This window comes from Pholcus phalangioides, unplaced genomic scaffold (assembly GCF_987345545.1).
Source record: "Pholcus phalangioides strain wild (caught in Gottingen) unplaced genomic scaffold, Ppha-v1.0 ptg000008l_1, whole genome shotgun sequence".
Lineage (NCBI taxonomy): Eukaryota > Metazoa > Arthropoda > Arachnida > Araneae > Pholcidae > Pholcus > Pholcus phalangioides.
In genome coordinates, this window is record NW_028301601.1 from 12,738,377 (window position 1) to 12,758,168 (window position 19,792).

Sequence of the window (19,792 nt, forward strand, 5' to 3'; positions counted from 1 at the left end):
ATGAAGCATTTTATTATTTCAGTGTGGGGTCAATTGACAGATTTAGTTAATGGGATTTTCATGCTTGCATCGAATGCTCGCCTACACGTCGACCGGTCTAAACAGGGCTTCTTTGTTGAGCGGGCAAGGGCCTTCTTGTCCCGATCAACGAACCGTTTGGATTCGCGAGTCAAGAATCATCCCGGTGTTCTTGACGGAGTGTCTGAGGCTTTTTCGCTCCTTCCGAAAATCGTGTAGGGTGGTGGAAAGCACTAGAGGGATACCAGTCCGGTGATACGGGCCCCTTCCAAAGAGGTTCGGTGGTACCTCGAACGGGCTTAGATGTGAAGCGTTTTATTATTTCAGTGTGGGGTCATTTGACAGATTTTAGTTAATGGGTGTTTCATGCTTGCATCGAATGCTCGCCTACACGTCGACCGGTCTAAACAGGGCTTCTGTGTTGAGCGGGCAAGGGCCTTCTTGTCCCGATCGACGAACCGTTTGGATTCGGGAGTCAAGAATCATCCCGGTGTTCTTGACGGAGTGTCTGAGGCTTTTTCGCTCCTTCCGAAAATCGTGTAGGGTGGTGGAAAGCACTAGAGGGATACCACTCCGGTGATACGGGCCCCTTCCAAAGAGGTTCGGTGGTACCCTCGAACGGGCTTAGATGTGAAGCGTTTTATTATTTCAGTGTGGGGTCACTTGACAGATTTAGTTAATGGGTGTTTCATGCTTGCATCGAATGCTCGCCTACACGTCGACCGGTCTAAACAGGGCTTCTTTGTTGAGCGGGCAAGGGCCTTCTTGTCCCGATCAACGAACCGTTTGGATTCGCGAGTCAAGAATCATCCCGGTGTTCTTGACGGAGTGTCTGAGGCTTTTTCGCTCCTTCCGAAAATCGTGTAGGGTGGTGGAAAGCACTAGAGGGATACCAGTCCGGTGATACGGACCCCTTCAAAAGAGGTTCGGTGGTACCCTCGAACGGGCTTAGATGTGAAGCGTTTTATTATTTCAGTGTGGGGTCACTTGACAGAGTTTAGTGAATGGGATTTTCATGCTTGCATCGAATGCTCGCCTACACGTCGACCGGTCTAAACAGGGCTTCTTTGTTGAGCGGGCAAGGGCCTTCTTGTCCCGATCAACGAACCGTTTGGATTCGCGAGTCAAGAATTATCCCGGTGTTCTTGACGGAGTGTCTCAGGCTTTTTCGCTCCTTCCGAAAATCGTGTAGGGTGGTGGAAAGCACTAGAGGGATACCAGTCCGGTGATACGGGCCCCTTCCAAAGAGGTTCGGTGGTACCCTCGAACGGGCTTAGATGTGAAGCGTTTTATTATTTCAGTGTGGGGTCATTTGACAGATTTTAGTTAATGGGTGTTTCATGCTTGCATCGAATGCTCGCCTACACGTCGACCGGTCTGAACAGGGCTTCTGTGTTGAGCGGGCAAGGGCCTTCTTGTCCCGATCGACGAACCGTTTGGATTCGTGAGTCAAGAATCATCCCGGTGTTCTTGACGGAGTGTCTGAGGCTTTTTCGCTCCTTCCGAAAATCGTGTAGGGTGGTGGAAAGCACTAGAGGGATACCACTCCGGTGATACGGGCCCCTTCCAAAGAGGTTCGGTGGTACCCTCGAACGGGCTTAGATGTGAAGCGTTTTATTATTTCAGTGTGGGGTCACTTGACAGATTTAGTTAATGGGTGTTTCATGCTTGCATCGAATGCTCGCCTACACGTCGACCGGTCTAAACAGGGCTTCTTTGTTGAGCGGGCAAGGGCCTTCTTGTCCCGATCAACGAACCGTTTGGATTCGCGAGTCAAGAATCATCCCGGTGTTCTTGACGGAGTGTCTGAGGCTTTTTCGCTCCTTCCGAAAATCGTGTAGGGTGGTGGAAAGCACTAGAGGGATACCAGTCCGGTGATACGGACCCCTTCAAAAGAGGTTCGGTGGTACCCTCGAACGGGCTTAGATGTGAAGCGTTTTATTATTTCAGTGTGGGGTCATTTGACAGATTTTAGTTAATGGGTGTTTCATGCTTGCATCGAATGCTCGCCTACACGTCGACCGGTCTAAACAGGGCTTCTTTGTTGAGCGGGCAAGGGCCTTCTTGTCCCGATCGACGAACCGTTTGGATTCGCGAGTCAAGAATCATCCCGGTGTTCTTGACGGAGTGTCTGAGGCTTTTTCGCTCCTTCCGAAAATCGTGTAGGGTGGTGGAAAGCACTAGAGGGATACCAGTCCGGTGATACGGACCCCTTCCAAAGAGGTTCGGTGGTACCCTCGAACGGGCTTAGACATGAAGCATTTTATTATTTCAGTGTGGGGTCACTTGACAGATTTAGTTAATGGGATTTTCATGCTTGCATCGAATGCTCGCCTACACGTCGACCGGTCTAAACAGGGCTTCTTTGTTGAGCGGGCAAGGGCCTTCTTGTCCCGATCAACGAACCGTTTGGATTCGCGAGTCAAGAATCATCCCGGTGTTCTTGACGGAGTGTCTGAGGCTTTTTCGCTCCTTCCGAAAATCGTGTAGGGTGGTGGAAAGCACTAGAGGGATACCAGTCCGGTGATACGGGCCCCTTCCAAAGAGGTTCGGTGGTACCTCGAACGGGCTTAGATGTGAAGCGTTTTATTATTTCAGTGTGGGGTCATTTGACAGATTTAGTTAATGGGTGTTTCATGCTTGCATCGAATGCTCGCCTACACGTCGACCGGTCTAAACAGGGCTTCTGTGTTGAGCGGGCAAGGGCCTTCTTGTCCCGATCGACGAACCGTTTGGATTCGGGAGTCAAGAATCATCCCGGTGTTCTTGACGGAGTGTCTGAGGCTTTTTCGCTCCTTCCGAAAATCGTGTAGGGTGGTGGAAAGCACTAGAGGGATACCACTCCGGTGATACGGGCCCCTTCCAAAGAGGTTCGGTGGTACCCTCGAACGGGCTTAGATGTGAAGCGTTTTATTATTTCAGTGTGGGGTCACTTGACAGATTTAGTTAATGGGTGTTTCATGCTTGCATCGAATGCTCGCCTACACGTCGACCGGTCTAAACAGGGCTTCTTTGTTGAGCGGGCAAGGGCCTTCTTGTCCCGATCAACGAACCGTTTGGATTCGCGAGTCAAGAATCATCCCGGTGTTCTTGACGGAGTGTCTGAGGCTTTTTCGCTCCTTCCGAAAATCGTGTAGGGTGGTGGAAAGCACTAGAGGGATACCAGTCCGGTGATACGGACCCCTTCAAAAGAGGTTCGGTGGTACCCTCGAACGGGCTTAGATGTGAAGCGTTTTATTATTTCAGTGTGGGGTCACTTGACAGATTTAGTTAATGGGTGTTTCATGCTTGCATCGAATGCTCGCCTACACGTCGACCGGTCTAAACAGGGCTTCTTTGTTGAGCGGGCAAGGGCCTTCTTGTCCCGATCAACGAACCGTTTGGATTCGCGAGTCAAGAATCATCCCGGTGTTCTTGACGGAGTGTCTGAGGCTTTTTCGCTCCTTCCGAAAATCGTGTAGGGTGGTGGAAAGCACTAGAGGGATACCACTCCGGTGATACGGGCCCCTTCCAAAGAGGTTCGGTGGTACCCTCGAACGGGCTTAGATGTGAAGCGTTTTATTATTTCAGTGTGGGTCACTTGACAGATTTAGTTAATGGGTGTTTCATGCTTGCATCGAATGCTCGCCTACACGTCGACCGGTCTAAACAGGGCTTCTTTGTTGAGCGGGCAAGGGCCTTCTTGTCCCGATCAACGAACCGTTTGGATTCGCGAGTCAAGAATCATCCCGGTGTTCTTGACGGAGTGTCTGAGGCTTTTTCGCTCCTTCCGAAAATCGTGTAGGGTGGTGGAAAGCACTAGAGGGATACCAGTCCGGTGATACGGACCCCTTCCAAAGAGGTTCCGTGGTACCCTCGAACGGGCTTAGACATGAAGCATTTTATTATTTCAGTGTGGGGTCACTTGACAGATTTTAGTTAATGGGATTTTCATGCTTGCATCGAATGCTCGCCTACACGTCGACCGGTCTAAACAGGGCTTCTTTGTTGAGCGGGCAAGGGCCTTCTTGTCCCGATCAACGAACCGTTTGGATTCGCGAGTCAAGAATCATCCCGGTGTTCTTGACGAAGTGTCTGAGGCTTTTTCGCTCCTTCCGAAAATCGTGTAGGGTGGTGGAAAGCACTAGAGGGATACCAGTCCGGTGATACGGGCCCCTTCCAAAGAGGTTCGGTGGTACCCTCGAACGGGCTTAGATGTGAAGCGTTTTATTATTTCAGTGTGGGGTCACTTGACAGATTTAGTTAATGGGTGTTTCATGCTTGCATCGAATGCTCGCCTACACGTCCACCGGTCTAAACAGGGCTTCTGTGTTGAGCGGGCAAGGGCCTTCTTGTCCCGATCGACGAACCGTTTGGATTCGCGAGTCAAGAATCATCCCGGTGTTCTTGACGGAGTGTCTGAGGCTTTTTCGCTCCTTCCGAAAATCGTGTAGGGTGGTGGAAAGCACTAGAGGGATACCACTCCGGTGATACGGGCCCCTTCCAAAGAGGTTCGGTGGTACCCTCGAACGGGCTTAGATGTGAAGCGTTTTATTATTTCAGTGTGGGTCACTTGACAGATTTAGTTAATGGGTGTTTCATGCTTGCATCGAATGCTCGCCTACACGTCGACCGGTCTAAACAGGGCTTCTTTGTTGAGCGGGCAAGGGCCTTCTTGTCCCGATCAACGAACCGTTTGGATTCGCGAGTCAAGAATCATCCCGGTGTTCTTGACGGAGTGTCTGAGGCTTTTTCGCTCCTTCCGAAAATCGTGTAGGGTGGTGGAAAGCACTAGAGGGATACCAGTCCGGTGATACGGACCCCTTCAAAAGAGGTTCGGTGGTACCCTCGAACGGGCTTAGATCTGAAGCATTTTATTATTTCAGTGTGGGGTCATTTGACAGATTTTAGTTAATGGGTGTTTCATGCTTGCATCGAATGCTCGCCTACACGTCGACCGGTCTAAACAGGGCTTCTTTGTTGAGCGGGCAAGGGCCTTCTTGTCCCGATCGACGAACCGTTTGGATTCGCGAGTCAAGAATCATCCCGGTGTTCTTGACGGAGTGTCTGAGGCTTTTTCGCTCCTTCCGAAAATCGTGTAGGGTGGTGGAAAGCACTAGAGGGATACCAGTCCGGTGATACGGACCCCTTCCAAAGAGGTTCGGTGGTACCCTCGAACGGGCTTAGACATGAAGCATTTTATTATTTCAGTGTGGGGTCACTTGACAGATTTAGTTAATGGGATTTTCATGCTTGCATCGAATGCTCGCCTACACGTCGACCGGTCTAAACAGGGCTTCTTTGTTGAGCGGGCAAGGGCCTTCTTGTCCCGATCAACGAACCGTTTGGATTCGCGAGTCAAGAATCATCCCGGTGTTCTTGACGGAGTGTCTGAGGCTTTTTCGCTCCTTCCGAAAATCGTGTAGGGTGGTGGAAAGCACTAGAGGGATACCACTCCGGTGATACGGGCCCCTTCCAAAGAGGTTCGGTGGTACCCTCGAACGGGCTTAGATGTGAAGCGTTTTATTATTTCAGTGTGGGGTCACTTGACAGATTTAGTTAATGGGTGTTTCATGCTTGCATCGAATGCTCGCCTACACGTCGACCGGTCTAAACAGGGCTTCTTTGTTGAGCGGGCAAGGGCCTTCTTGTCCCGATCAACGAACCGTTTGGATTCGCGAGTCAAGAATCATCCCGGTGTTCTTGACGGAGTGTCTGAGGCTTTTTCGCTCCTTCCGAAAATCGTGTAGGGTGGTGGAAAGCACTAGAGGGATACCAGTCCGGTGATACGGACCCCTTCAAAAGAGGTTCGGTGGTACCCTCGAACGGGCTTAGATGTGAAGCGTTTTATTATTTCAGTGTGGGGTCACTTGACAGAGTTTAGTGAATGGGATTTTCATGCTTGCATCGAATGCTCGCCTACACGTCGACCGGTCTAAATAGGGCTTCTTTGTTGAGCGGGCAAGGGCCTTCTTGTCCCGATCAACGAACCGTTTGGATTCGCGAGTCAAGAATCATCCCGGTGTTCTTGACGAAGTGTCTGAGGCTTTTTCGCTCCTTCCGAAAATCGTGTAGGGTGGTGGAAAGCACTAGAGGGATACCAGTCCGGTGATACGGGCCCCTTCCAAAGAGGTTCGGTGGTACCCTCGAACGGGCTTAGATGTGAAGCGTTTTATTATTTCAGTGTGGGGTCACTTGACAGATTTAGTTAATGGGTGTTTCATGCTTGCATCGAATGCTCGCCTACACGTCGACCGGTCTAAATAGGGCTTCTGTGTTGAGCGGGCAAGGGCCTTCTTGTCCCGATCGACGAACCGTTTGGATTCGATTGGATTGGATTGGATTTTGAATTTTTTTGGCCAAGGACCAATTTGGCCAAACTGTGCCAAAACATGACATACAAATAAGAAAAATGTCCTTTTGTCGTGTCAAAAAACTAAAACATATAAAAAGGAAAATGAAACGTAAAACAATGACATAAATTGTAAAAACTATAATTTGTCATATAAACCAATGGCCTTGATGAATTTAAAAATGCGAGATGCATCGCTATTGTCAGATAAAATGTCATGAAGTGAAAGATGACTCTGACCAAAAGCGGTCGTGAAATGATGACGATGATGTGAACAAGTAAAAGCATGAGCAATGGTCAATGGACTTTGACAATGAGGGCACTCTGGTTGACTCTCTCGTAATAATAAATATGATTGTGTGAGGCGACTGTGTCCTATGCGTAACCGGGCAAGCAAAACTTCCTCCTTTCGGTTAGTTCTGCAGCTCGAACGCCAATGGCCAAGTGTGGGCTTGATGGCATGAAGTTTATTATTTACTTGATTGTTCCAATGATCCTGCCAGCGGCGATGCATCACTTCCCGGAGGATTGAGAAGTGGTCACTGGCAGGTACCAAAAGGCTATTATCGATGTTAGTTGTTGTTCGAGCTGCGTTGTCTGCTTTTTCATTGCCCGGTATTCCTACATGACTTGGTACCCAGTAAAATTTTACTGTGGTACCGTGATGAATGAGGTGATGCAGTTCATGAAAAATGGCATGAATAAATGGATGAGTGTGAAAAGTGAAGGAACACAGTGCTTGCAATGCGCTGAGAGAGTCGCTATAAATGATGCATCGTCGGTGGCGTTTGCGTCGTATGTGACGTAGAGCCTGAAGGATTGCGTACAGTTCTGCCGAATAAATAGAGAATGTGTCTGATAGTTTGAAAGATGTTTCCTCACAGCAGATGTAGGCACAACCGACATGCCCAGGGCTTTTTGAGCCGTCGGTATATATGGGGAAGTACCTGTTGTACCTACCCCTGTGCCTGAAGAATATCTGTCGATATATGACATCTGCTGTGGTGGCTCTAGGGTATAACGATAATGAAAGAGAGACATCTGGCAGAGACTGCTCCCATGGTGCCAGTTGCCAAGCAACTGGGGCCACACGACTGATGTCTATTTGTATTTCTTCTACAAGTGCCCTCATACGAAGACCGTAAGATGGGACACATGAAGGTCGAGCAGCAAAAAGTCTATGAAATGACGGATTAAAAATGACACGATGAAGTGGATGACCTGGTAAAGACTTCATTTTGATATAATATTTCAAGGAAAGTTCTTGGCGTCTTGATGTCAGTGATGGCTCGTTGCATTCGACATACAGGCTCTCCATTGGAGATGTCCGGAAAGCTCCAGAGCAAATCCGCAGGGCGAGATGGTGGACTGGGTCGAGCACACTCAGATAGCTCCGAGGTGCCGACCCGTATACAATGGAGCCGTAGTCGAGCTTCGATCTTATTAGAGCTTTATATAAGTGGAGGAGTGACTTACGGTCTGCTCCCCATGATGTAGACGAGATGACCTTCAAGAGGTTCATCGTCTTCATGCAACGAGCTCTTAATTGCGCAATATGAGGTTTGAAAGTCAGTTTTTTATCGAATGTGACGCCGAGGAATTTTGTATTTTCTACTATTGGTATTAGACTATTGTTTAGAAACAATTGTGGGTCATCATGTAGGTCTCGACGCCGACAAAAGTGCATAGCGACGGTTTTGTCGGCGGAGAATGAGAAGCCGTTATTATGTGCCCACTTGCTGATCTTGTTGAGTGCGGTTTGTAATTGTCTCTCGGCTGTCCTCATATTTACTGACTGATATGACATCAACAGATCATCCACGTAGAGTGCGCCAGTGACAGACAACGGGAGTTGGTTCAACACCCCGTTGAGTCTTAAAATAAACAGTGTAACGCTTAAAATGCTACCTTGAGGTACACCTTGTTCTTGGATTTGGGGAGCTGATAATGTGCTTCCGATCCGTACCTGGAAGATGCGTCGAGCGAGAAAGTTCTTAATGAAAATGGGCAAGTTGCCCCGCAAGCCGCAATTATAGAGGTCGGAAAGAATTCCGTGCCTCCAAGTACGGTCGTAGGCCTTTTCTATATCGAAAAATATGGCTATCATATGCTCCCTCTTTACGAATGCTTGTCTTATTGATGTCTCAAGGCGTAACAGATTGCATGTTGTGGACCTGAACCGTCTAAAGCCGCTTTGATGTTTAGATAAAATATTGTTAACCTCAAGGTAGTGCATAAGGCGATAGTTGACCATGCGTTCCATGAGCTTACATAGACAACTGGTCAAAGCAATAGGTCTGTAACTGTTCGGTTGTTGAGGATTTTTGCCAGGCTTCGGGAATGCAAGAACTATGGCTGCTCGCCAGGTGTCAGGAAATGAATGACTGACCCAGATCCGATTAAATAATATGAGTAAATGTGAGAGTGATTCTGGTGAGAGATGCCGAATCATGGAGTAATGAATGGCATCGGGCCCTACAGCTGAGTCAGGACTTCGCTGCAAGGCCGTCGTCAGTTCATGAAGGGTGAACAATGAATTGTACCCCTCCGGTGTAAAAGGCCGGAAGGTGTACGATGTACGTTCGGCTGATGATTTAATGGGATGAAACGATGGGGGATAATTCGCATCGCTGGAAACAGCGGCGAAATGGGCGGCGATGGTGTCCGCAATATCCCTCACATCGCTGATGATAGTGCCATTGGTGTTCAAGATGTTGATGGGATGAGACTGATAATGACCATTGATTTTTCGGATCCGGTCCCAAATGATTTTGGATGAAGTTGATGAATTGATTCCCGTGGTAAAATTATACCAGGACTCGCGTTGAGCCTGGCGCCTGGTTCTTCTTGCTATCGCCTTTGCTTTTAAAAATGCCAACTTGTTGTCATGGGTAGGATACCGCCGGAACCTATTCCATGCTTTCTTTTGTGCTTTAATAGTAAGATTACATTCGTGGTTCCACCAAGGTTTAGGAAATTTAGGAAGTTTCGAGGAGACTTTGGGTATTGTTTCATTGGCTGCAGAGATGATACAACTGGTCACAAGGTCGACACAGTGGTCGACGTCAGGTTGCGAAACCATATCCTCCGTGATTTCTGCCTTGACCGTGAAGTCAGCCCATCGGGCGGCCACAAGCTTCCACCGAGGAGATCCCTCAGGTATGCTATGGCGTCGGTCGAGGCACTTAACCACTAGAGGAAAATGATTGCTCCCGTGGAGGTCTGGATCAACCGACCAGGACCAGTTGGGCAAGAGTGTGGGTGAACATAACGATAGATCTATTGCCGTGAAACTATTGTTTGGGGCATGGAAATGAGTGAAACTGCCATCATTCATGATGGCGAGGTCCATGTCGTGTAACAGCCGTTCAACCATTTCCCCACGAGGGGTGTTGCTGTTAGAACCCCAAATCATATTATGTGCATTGAAGTCTCCAAGAAGAAAATATGGTGGAGGTAATTGATGAATCAGATCTTCTAGATCTCTCTGTAAGATGGTGTCATTTGGTGGCAAATAAATGGAACAGATGGTAATTCTTAGGGCTGTAGAGATTTCCACCGCGATGGCTTGCAGGTTCGTGCGCAGCGTTAAAACGCGCGACGACACGTGATGTGGAACTAGCAGAGCAACACCGCGGCAGGCTCTACTCCCGTCATCGTAATCGATACGGAACAGGGAATGTCGCCTGATGTTCCATGTCTCCGAGGGCTTCGTGAAAGTTTCCTGGAGTGCCACGCAAACAGGATGATAGCGATTGATCAAATCCTTGAGATCTTCGTAATTGGATCTAAGACCACGAATGTTCCATTGAATAATGTTGGCCATAAATTTCAAATAGATGTAGACGGTTCAAGGTCTTTGAACTTATTTCGGTCCAATTTCCGGCGAGTAGTACCGGATTCTGTAGGATTATCGAGATCCATGTCACCAATTGATTTGTCATCAAGAAGTGACATGTTTTGTACTGTAGGGTTCTTCTTTGCTCTCTGAATGGCTTTTCTTGAATATCCGGTCTTGAATAGTTTAATTTTAGATTTATTTCCACTATTGAATTTTGGCTTAGTAGCTGTAGTTACTTTGAATGTGTTCGCTGTCTCTTTTCCTGCTTCTTCGGAGGTGGTGGACTCCTTCCGTAATCCAGCAGAGCAACAGCAGCCACAACTATTACACGATTGGTTAGATGATGTTTGAGTGGATGTATCAGCTATGGGTTCGGTCTGAGTTGTCACAGATGCTTTGGTGACATTGTTAGTCTTATTAGCTGTTGATGGATTTGTTACCATATTAGAGTATGATGTACTAGCTATTGGAGTTTGGTTAGGGATTACACGACGGCGTGCTTCAATATATGAGATGTTATTGAGAACCTTGATCTTCTGGATCTCTTTTTCTTCATTCCATTTCGGACATTTCCTGTCAAATGCGGGGTGGTCGCCACCGCAATTGACGCACTTGAATGGTGAATTAGTGCAGCTGTCCGAAATGTGGTCCCTCTCACCGCACTTTGCGCAGGTGGGTTGACCACGGCACGCCATTCGTGAGTGACCGAATTTTTGGCAGTTGAAACATCTTACAGGGTTAGGTATGTATGGCCGGATATGGAGGTTATAGTAACCGATTTTGACATCTTTCGGCAATGTTGGGGATGAAAATGTCAGGATTATATTACGTGATGGAGCTAGATTGCCATCTTTGCGGCTCATGATATGTTTGGCAGATGTTACGCCTTGAGACGCTAGCTCCTGAGTTAGTTCATCTTCATCCATGTTAATTAAGTTAGGGTCTGAGATGACACCACGTGAATAATTCAGCGTGGGGTGGATTTTGATTGTTATGGGAATGTCCCCGAGAGATGTGAGCTTTTGAATGAGTTCGGCTTGTTTGGGAGTGTTAGTTTCGACGAGAAGGTCTCCTGAACGGAGAGCCTTCACTGATTTCAGAGTTCCAACTGCGCCATAGAGAGCTTTATCAATCAAGAATGGTGATACTTTTGACAGCTGTTTATTGGTATCAGAGCTATGCAAGAAGAAGAATGAGACAGATGACAGATTTGAAGAAGTGGTTTCTGAGACAATTGTTTCACTAAGTGCAGTTCTTTGACGTTTTGGTGCATTTTTTGTTTTTCCCATATTTGAATGGGTATTGTTCCACTCCCACCCACCATGCCCACCATGGAGCCCTACAAGGGGACGCGCACACGTAACCGGTGAAGGTTAGTAGCAACGTCAGGTTAGGTGGGAGTTATACACCACCAAAGCAGGCGAGCAGACGCGTTCAAGATCCAAGATCGTCGTGAAGCAGCACCAACAAACCTCAACGACGTCCGGCAGGCCCGGCCCCTCTACCTGCCCAGTAGTGTAACCCCTTCAGCCACCGAGGCGACCACAGCCGATTGACCTGGACGGGGCTAATCCAAGCCTCCCGTTTCGGCTGAATCCGAGGCCAAAGCTAGCGCATCAGGCTAACCAGGATCCCCATCTCCAGCCTTACGGGTCTCCACGCACGGCAAACACGCAGGTAGACAGCGTCCCAGATAGGGCATACGCTATAAGCAATGCCCCATCCGGGAGGACCCCTCCCCGCCGGAGCGGGGTCCACAATGAGGGGTTGGACACAAGACATAAACATGTACAGGACAAAACAAGACGCAAGACAAGTACTGCAAGATGTGTAGAAAAAACATGTAATCTGGGCTATTGAAAGTGAAGGATATGAGCACAAATAAGCGATGACAATGACGTGTGATAGATTTAGCATTACCCAGGGTGCACCACGAGGAGGCCTATCACATTACACCCCCCGTTTGGATTCGCGAGTCAAGAATCATCCCGGTGTTCATGACGGAGTGTCTGAGGCTTTTTCACTCCTTCCGAAAATCGTGTAGGGTGGTCGAAAGCACTAGAGGGATACCAGTCCGGTGATACGGGCCCCTTTCAAAGAGGTTCGGTGGTACCCTCGAACGGGCTTAGATGTGAAGCGTTTTATTATTTCAGTGTGGGGTCACTTGACAGAGTTTAGTTAATGGGATTTTCATGCTTGCATCGAATGCTCGCCTACACGTCGACCGGTCTAAACAGGGCTTCTGTGTTGAGCGGGCAAGGGCCTTCCTGTCCCGATCGACGAACCGTTTGGATTCGCGAGTCAAGAATCATCCCGGTGTTCATGACGGAAAGTCTGAGGCTTTTTCACTCCTTCCGAAAATCGTGTAGGGTGGTCGAAAGCACTAGAGGGATACCAGTCCGGTGATACGGGCCCCTTTCAAAGAGGTTCGGTGGTACCCTCGAACGGGCTTAGATGTGAAGCGTTTTATTATTTCAGTGTGGGGTCACTTGGCAGATTTTAGTTAATGGGTGTTTCCTGCTTGCATCGAATGCTCGCCTACACGTCGACCGGTCTAAACAGGGCTTCTGTGTTGAGCGGGCAAGGGCCTTCTTGTCCCGATCGACGAACCGTTTGGATTCGCGAGTCAAGAATCATCCCGGTGAAATTGACGGCGTGTCTGAGGCTTTTTCTGTCCCAAAAATCGTGTAGCGTGGTGGAAAGCTCGAAACGGATACCATTCCAATGATTCGGGCCCCTTCCGAAGAGGTTCGTTTGTATATTCGTATAAATATCATATTTCATGGGATTATAACTGTGTTATGATTTCTGAGTTCGTGTCTTACGGATTCTCTTATCTCAAACCACGATGATGACGTGAGACTTTGCCTCATGAGTGTCAAGCCGTCAGGTAGACTGTCACGGGTCTGCTGTCATTTACGATCGCTCTTGACATCCCAAAGGTGTAGTACGGGCGATAACTTATTCTGAGTGGTTCTCCGCCATTAGGTTTCTGGGCATGTCAAATCTTAGAAATGCTCTTGTATCTATGTCTTATATGCGGTGGACTACGTCTGGCAGTAAAGTAAAGTAACGGTATGCTCGTACGAGTTTATATATAAAGCATTTAAACATTTTCCTCTGGGTTCACTTCAAAAACATTAGTTAATGGGTGTTTCATGCTGGCATCGAATGCTCGCCTACACGTCGACCGGTCCAAACAGGACTTCTGTGTTGAGCGGGCAATGGCCCTCTTGTCCCGATCGACGAACCGTTTGGATTCGCGAGTCAAGAATCATTCCGGTGCTCTTGACGGAGTGTCTGAGGGTTTTTCGCTCCTTCCGAAAATCGTGTAGGGTGGTGGAAAGCACTAGAGGGATACCAGTCCGGTGATACGGACCCCTTCCAAAGAGGTTCGGTGGTACCCTCGAACGGGCTTAGATCTGAAGCGTTTTATTTTTTCAGTGTGGGGTCACTTGACAGAGTTTAGTTAATGGCATTTTCATGCTTGCATCGAATGCTCGCCTACACGTCGACCGGTCTAAACAGGGCTTCTGTGTTGAGCGGGCAAGGGCCTTCCTGTCCCGATCGACGAACCGTTTGGATTCGCGAGTCAAGAATCATCCCGGTGTTCTTGACGGAGTGTCTGAGGCTTTTTCGCTCCTTCCGAAAATCGTGTAGGGTGGTGGAAAGCACTAGAGGGATACCAGTCCCTTCCAAAGAGGTTCGGTGGTACCCTCGAACGGGCTTAGATGTGAAGCGTTTTATTATTTCAGTGTGGGGTCACTTGCAGAATTTAGTTAATGGGTGTTTCATGCTTGCATCGAATGCTCGCCTACACGTCGACCGGTCTAAACAGGGCTTCTGTGTTGAGCGGGCAAGGGCCTTCTTGTCCCGATCGACGAACCGTTTGGATTCGCGAGTCAAGAATCATCCCGGTGTTCATGACGGAGTGTCTGAGGCTTTTTCACTCCTTCCGAAAATCGTGTAGGGTGGTCGAAAGCACTAGAGGGATACCAGTCCGGTGATACGGGCCCCTTTCAAAGAGGTTCGGTGGTACCCTCGAACGGGCTTAGATGTGAAGCGTTTTATTATTTCAGTGTGGTGTCACTTGACAGAGTTTAGTTAATGGGATTTTCATGCTTGCATCGAATGCTCGCCTACACGTCGACCGGTCTAAACAGGGCTTCTGTGTTGAGCGGGCAAGGGCCTTCCTGTCCCGATCGACGAACCGTTTGGATTCGCGAGTCAAGAATCATCCCGGTGTTCTTGACGGAGTGTCTGAGGCTTTTTCGCTCCTTCCGAAAATCGTGTAGGGTGGTGGAAAGCACTAGAGGGATACCAGTCCGGTGATACGGGCCCCTTCCAAAGAGGTTCGGTGGTACCCTCGAACGGGCTTAGATGTGAAGCGTTTTATTATTTCAGTGTGGGGTCACTTGGCAGATTTTAGTTAATGGGTGTTTCCTGCTTGCATCGAATGCTCGCCTACACGTCGACCGGTCTAAACAGGGCTTCTGTGTTGAGCGGGCAAGGGCCTTCTTGTCCCGATCGACGAACCGTTTGGATTCGCGAGTCAAGAATCATCCCGGTGAAATTGACGGCGTGTCTGAGGCTTTTTCTGTCCCAAAAATCGTGTAGCGTGGTGGAAAGCTCGAAACGGATACCATTCCAATGATTCGGGCCCCTTCCGAAGAGGTTCGTTTGTATATTCTTTAAATATCATATTTCATGGGATTATAACTGTGTTATGATTTCTGAGTTCGTGTCTTACGGATTCTCTTATCTCAAACCACGATGATGACGTGAGACTTTGCCTCATGAGTGTCAAGCCGTCAGGTAGACTGTCACGGGTCTGCTGTCATTTACGATCGCTCTTGACATCCCAAAGGTGTAGTACGGGCGATAACTTATTCTGAGTGGTTCTCCCCCATTAGGTTTCTGGGCTTGTCAAATCTTAGAAATGCTCTTGTATCTATGTCTTATATGCGGTGGACTACGTCTGGCAGTAAAGTAAAGTAACGGTATGCTCGTACGAGTTTATATATAAAGCATTTAAACATTTTCCTCTGGGTTCACTTCAAAAACATTAGTTAATGGGTGTTTCATGCTGGCATCGAATGCTCGCCTACACGTCGACCGGTCCAAACAGGACTTCTGTGTTGAGCGGGCAATGGCCCTCTTGTCCCGATCGACGAACCGTTTGGATTCGCGAGTCAAGAATCATTCCGGTGCTCTTGACGGAGTGTCTGAGGGTTTTTCGCTCCTTCCGAAAATCATGTAGGGTGGTGGAAAGCACTACAGGGATACCATTCCGGTGATACCGGCCCTTTCCAAGGAGGTTCGGTGGTACCCTCGAACGGGCTTAGATGTGAAGCGTTTTATTATTTCAGTGTGGGGTCACTTGACAGAGTTTAGTTAATGGGATTTTCATGCTTGCATCGAATGCTCGCCTACACGTCGACCGGTCTAAACAGGGCTTCTGTGTTGAGCGGGCAAGGGCCTTCTTGTCCCGATCGACGAACCGTTTGGATTCGCGAGTCAAGAATCATCCCGGTGTTCATGACGGAGTGTCTGAGGCTTTTTCACTCCTTCCGAAAATCGTGTAGGGTGGTCGAAAGCACTAGAGGGATACCAGTCCGGTGATACGGGCCCCTTTCAAAGAGGTTCGGTGGTACCCTCGAACGGGCTTAGATGTGAAGCGTTTTATTATTTCAGTGTGGGGTCACTTGACAGAGTTTAGTTAATGGGATTTTCATGCTTGCATCGAATGCTCGCCTACACGTCGACCGGTCTAAACAGGGCTTCTGTGTTGAGCGGGCAAGGGCCTTCCTGTCCCGATCGACGAACCGTTTGGATTCGCGAGTCAAGAATCATCCCGGTGTTCATGACGGAAAGTCTGAGGCTTTTTCACTCCTTCCGAAAATCGTGTAGGGTGGTCGAAAGCACTAGAGGGATACCAGTCCGGTGATACGGGCCCCTTTCAAAGAGGTTCGGTGGTACCCTCGAACGGGCTTAGATGTGAAGCGTTTTATTATTTCAGTGTGGGGTCACTTGGCAGATTTTAGTTAATGGGTGTTTCCTGCTTGCATCGAATGCTCGCCTACACGTCGACCGGTCTAAACAGGGCTTCTGTGTTGAGCGGGCAAGGGCCTTCTTGTCCCGATCGACGAACCGTTTGGATTCGCGAGTCAAGAATCATCCCGGTGAAATTGACGGCGTGTCTGAGGCTTTTTCTGTCCCAAAAATCGTGTAGCGTGGTGGAAAGCTCGAAACGGATACCATTCCAATGATTCGGGCCCCTTCCGAAGAGGTTCGTTTGTATATTCGTATAAATATCATATTTCATGGGATTATAACTGTGTTATGATTTCTGAGTTCGTGTCTTACGGATTCTCTTATCTCAAACCACGATGATGACGTGAGACTTTGCCTCATGAGTGTCAAGCCGTCAGGTAGACTGTCACGGGTCTGCTGTCATTTACGATCGCTCTTGACATCCCAAAGGTGTAGTACGGGCGATAACTTATTCTGAGTGGTTCTCCCCCATTAGGTTTCTGGGCTTGTCAAATCTTAGAAATGCTCTTGTATCTATGACTTATATGCGGTGGACTACGTCTGGCAGTAAAGTAAAGTAACGGTATGCTCGTACGAGTTTATATATAAAGCATTTAAACATTTTCCTCTGGGTTCACTTCAAAAACATTAGTTAATGGGTGTTTCATGCTGGCATCGAATGCTCGCCTACACGTCGACCGGTCCAAACAGGACTTCTGTGTTGAGCGGGCAATGGCCCTCTTGTCCCGATCGACGAACCGTTTGGATTCGCGAGTCAAGAATCATTCCGGTGCTCTTGACGGAGTGTCTGAGGGTTTTTCGCTCCTTCCGAAAATCATGTAGGGTGGTGGAAAGCACTACAGGGATACCATTCCGGTGATACCGGCCCTTTCCAAGGAGGTTCGGTGGTACCCTCGAACGGGCTTAGATGTGAAGCGTTTTATTATTTCAGTGTGGGGTCACTTGACAGAGTTTAGTTAATGGGATTTTCATCCTTGCATCGAATGCTCGCCTACACGTCGACCGGTCTAAACAGGGCTTCTGTGTTGAGCGGGCAAGGGCCTTCTTGTCCCGATCGACGAACCGTTTGGATTCGCGAGTCAAGAATCATCCCGGTGTTCTTGACGGAGTGTCTGAGGCTTTTTCGCTCCTTCCGAAAATCGTGTAGGGTGGTGGAAAGCACTAGAGGGATACCAGTCCGGTGATACGGACCCCTTCCAAAGAGGTTCGGTGGTACCCTCGAACGGGCTTAGATCTGAAGCGTTTTATTTTTTCAGTGTGGGGTCACTTGACAGAGTTTAGTTAATGGGATTTTCATGCTTGCATCGAATGCTCGCCTACACTTCGACCGGTCTAAACAGGGCTTCTGTGTTGAGCGGGCAAGGGCCTTCTTGTCCCGATCGACGAACCGTTTGGATTCGCGAGTCAAGAATCATCCCGGTGTTCATGACGGAGTGTCTGAGGCTTTTTCACTCCTTCCGAAAATCGTGTAGGGTGGTCGAAAGCACTAGAGGGATACCAGTCCGGTGATACGGGCCCCTTTCAAAGAGGTTCGGTGGTACCCTCGAACGGGCTTAGATGTGAAGCGTTTTATTATTTCAGTGTGGGGTCACTTGACAGAGTTTAGTTAATGGGATTTTCATGCTTGCATCGAATGCTCGCCTACACGTCGACCGGTCTAAACAGGGCTTCTGTGTTGAGCGGGCAAGGGCCTTCCTGTCCCGATCGACGAACCGTTTGGATTCGCGAGTCAAGAATCATCCCGGTGTTCATGACGGAAAGTCTGAGGCTTTTTCACTCCTTCCGAAAATCGTGTAGGGTGGTCGAAAGCACTAGAGGGATACCAGTCCGGTGATACGGGCCCCTTTCAAAGAGGTTCGGTGGTACCCTCGAACGGGCTTAGATGTGAAGCGTTTTATTATTTCAGTGTGGGGTCACTTGGCAGATTTTAGTTAATGGGTGTTTCCTGCTTGCATCGAATGCTCGCCTACACGTCGACCGGTCTAAACAGGGCTTCTGTGTTGAGCGGGCAAGGGCCTTCTTGTCCCGATCGACGAACCGTTTGGATTCGCGAGTCAAGAATCATCCCGGTGAAATTGACGGCGTGTCTGAGGCTTTTTCTGTCCCAAAAATCGTGTAGCGTGGTGGAAAGCTCGAAACGGATACCATTCCAATGATTCGGGCCCCTTCCGAAGAGGTTCGTTTGTATATTCGTATAAATATCATATTTCATGGGATTATAACTGTGTTATGATTTCTGAGTTCGTGTCTTACGGATTCTCTTATCTCAAACCACGATGATGACGTGAGACTTTGCCTCATGAGTGTCAAGCCGTCAGGTAGACTGTCACGGGTCTGCTGTCATTTACGATCGCTCTTGACATCCCAAAGGTGTAGTACGGGCGATAACTTATTCTGAGTGGTTCTCCCCCATTAGGTTTCTGGGCTTGTCAAATCTTAGAAATGCTCTTGTATCTATGACTTATATGCGGTGGACTACGTCTGGCAGTAAAGTAAAGTAACGGTATGCTCGTACGAGTTTATATATAAAGCATTTAAACATTTTCCTCTGGGTTCACTTCAAAAACATTAGTTAATGGGTGTTTCATGCTGGCATCGAATGCTCGCCTACACGTCGACCGGTCCAAACAGGACATCTGTGTTGAGCGGGCAATGGCCCTCTTGTCCCGATCGACGAACCGTTTGGATTCGCGAGTCAAGAATCTTCCCGGTGTTCATGACGGAAAGTCTGAGGCTTTTTCACTCCTTCCGAAAATCGTGTAGGGTGGTGGAAAGCACTAGAGGGATACCAGTCCGGTGATACGGACCCCTTCCAAAGAGGTTCGGTGGTACCCTCGAACGGGCTTAGATCTGAAGCGTTTTATTTTTTCAGTGTGGGGTCACTTGACAGAGTTTAGTTAATGGGATTTTCATGCTTGCATCGAATGCTCGCCTACACTTCGACCGGTCTAAACAGGGCTTCTGTGTTGAGCGGGCAAGGGCCTTCTTGTCCCGATCGACGAACCGTTTGGATTCGCGAGTCAAGAATCATCCCGGTGTTCATGACGGAGTGTCTGAGGCTTTTTCACTCCTTCCGAAAATCGTGTAGGGTGGTCGAAAGCACTAGAGGGATACCAGTCCGGTGATACGGGCCCCTTTCAAAGAGGTTCGGTGGTACCCTCGAACGGGCTTAGATGTGAAGCGTTTTATTATTTCAGTGTGGGGTCACTTGACAGAGTTTAGTTAATGGGATTTTCATGCTTGCATCGAATGCTCGCCTACACGTCGACCGGTCTAAACAGGGCTTCTGTGTTGAGCGGGCAAGGGCCTTCCTGTCCCGATCGACGAACCGTTTGGATTCGCGAGTCAAGAATCATCCCGGTGTTCATGACGGAAAGTCTGAGGCTTTTTCACTCCTTCCGAAAATCGTGTAGGGTGGTCGAAAGCACTAGAGGGATACCAGTCCGGTGATACGGGCCCCTTTCAAAGAGGTTCGGTGGTACCCTCGAACGGGCTTAGATGTGAAGCGTTTTATTATTTCAGTGTGGGGTCACTTGGCAGATTTTAGT

General features: G+C 48.6%; 4 non-coding genes across 4 annotated transcripts; all 4 read left to right on the forward strand.

Annotated features, from left to right (window-relative positions):
* The first annotated feature begins 12,959 nt into the window (after positions 1 to 12,959).
* LOC149083762 (small nucleolar RNA U3) lies at positions 12,960 to 13,165 on the forward strand. Its single transcript, XR_016193147.1, has one exon. It is a non-coding gene; the product is annotated as a small nucleolar RNA U3 (small nucleolar RNA).
* A 1,719-nt stretch (positions 13,166 to 14,884) lies between these two features.
* On the forward strand, positions 14,885 to 15,090 carry LOC149083763 (small nucleolar RNA U3). The gene has a single exon (XR_016193148.1). It is a non-coding gene; the product is annotated as a small nucleolar RNA U3 (small nucleolar RNA).
* A 1,410-nt stretch (positions 15,091 to 16,500) lies between these two features.
* Positions 16,501 to 16,706, forward strand: LOC149083764 (small nucleolar RNA U3). The gene has a single exon (XR_016193149.1). It is a non-coding gene; the product is annotated as a small nucleolar RNA U3 (small nucleolar RNA).
* Positions 16,707 to 18,441: 1,735 nt separating this feature from the next.
* On the forward strand, positions 18,442 to 18,647 carry LOC149083765 (small nucleolar RNA U3). Its single transcript, XR_016193150.1, has one exon. It is a non-coding gene; the product is annotated as a small nucleolar RNA U3 (small nucleolar RNA).
* Positions 18,648 to 19,792: the final 1,145 nt, after the last annotated feature.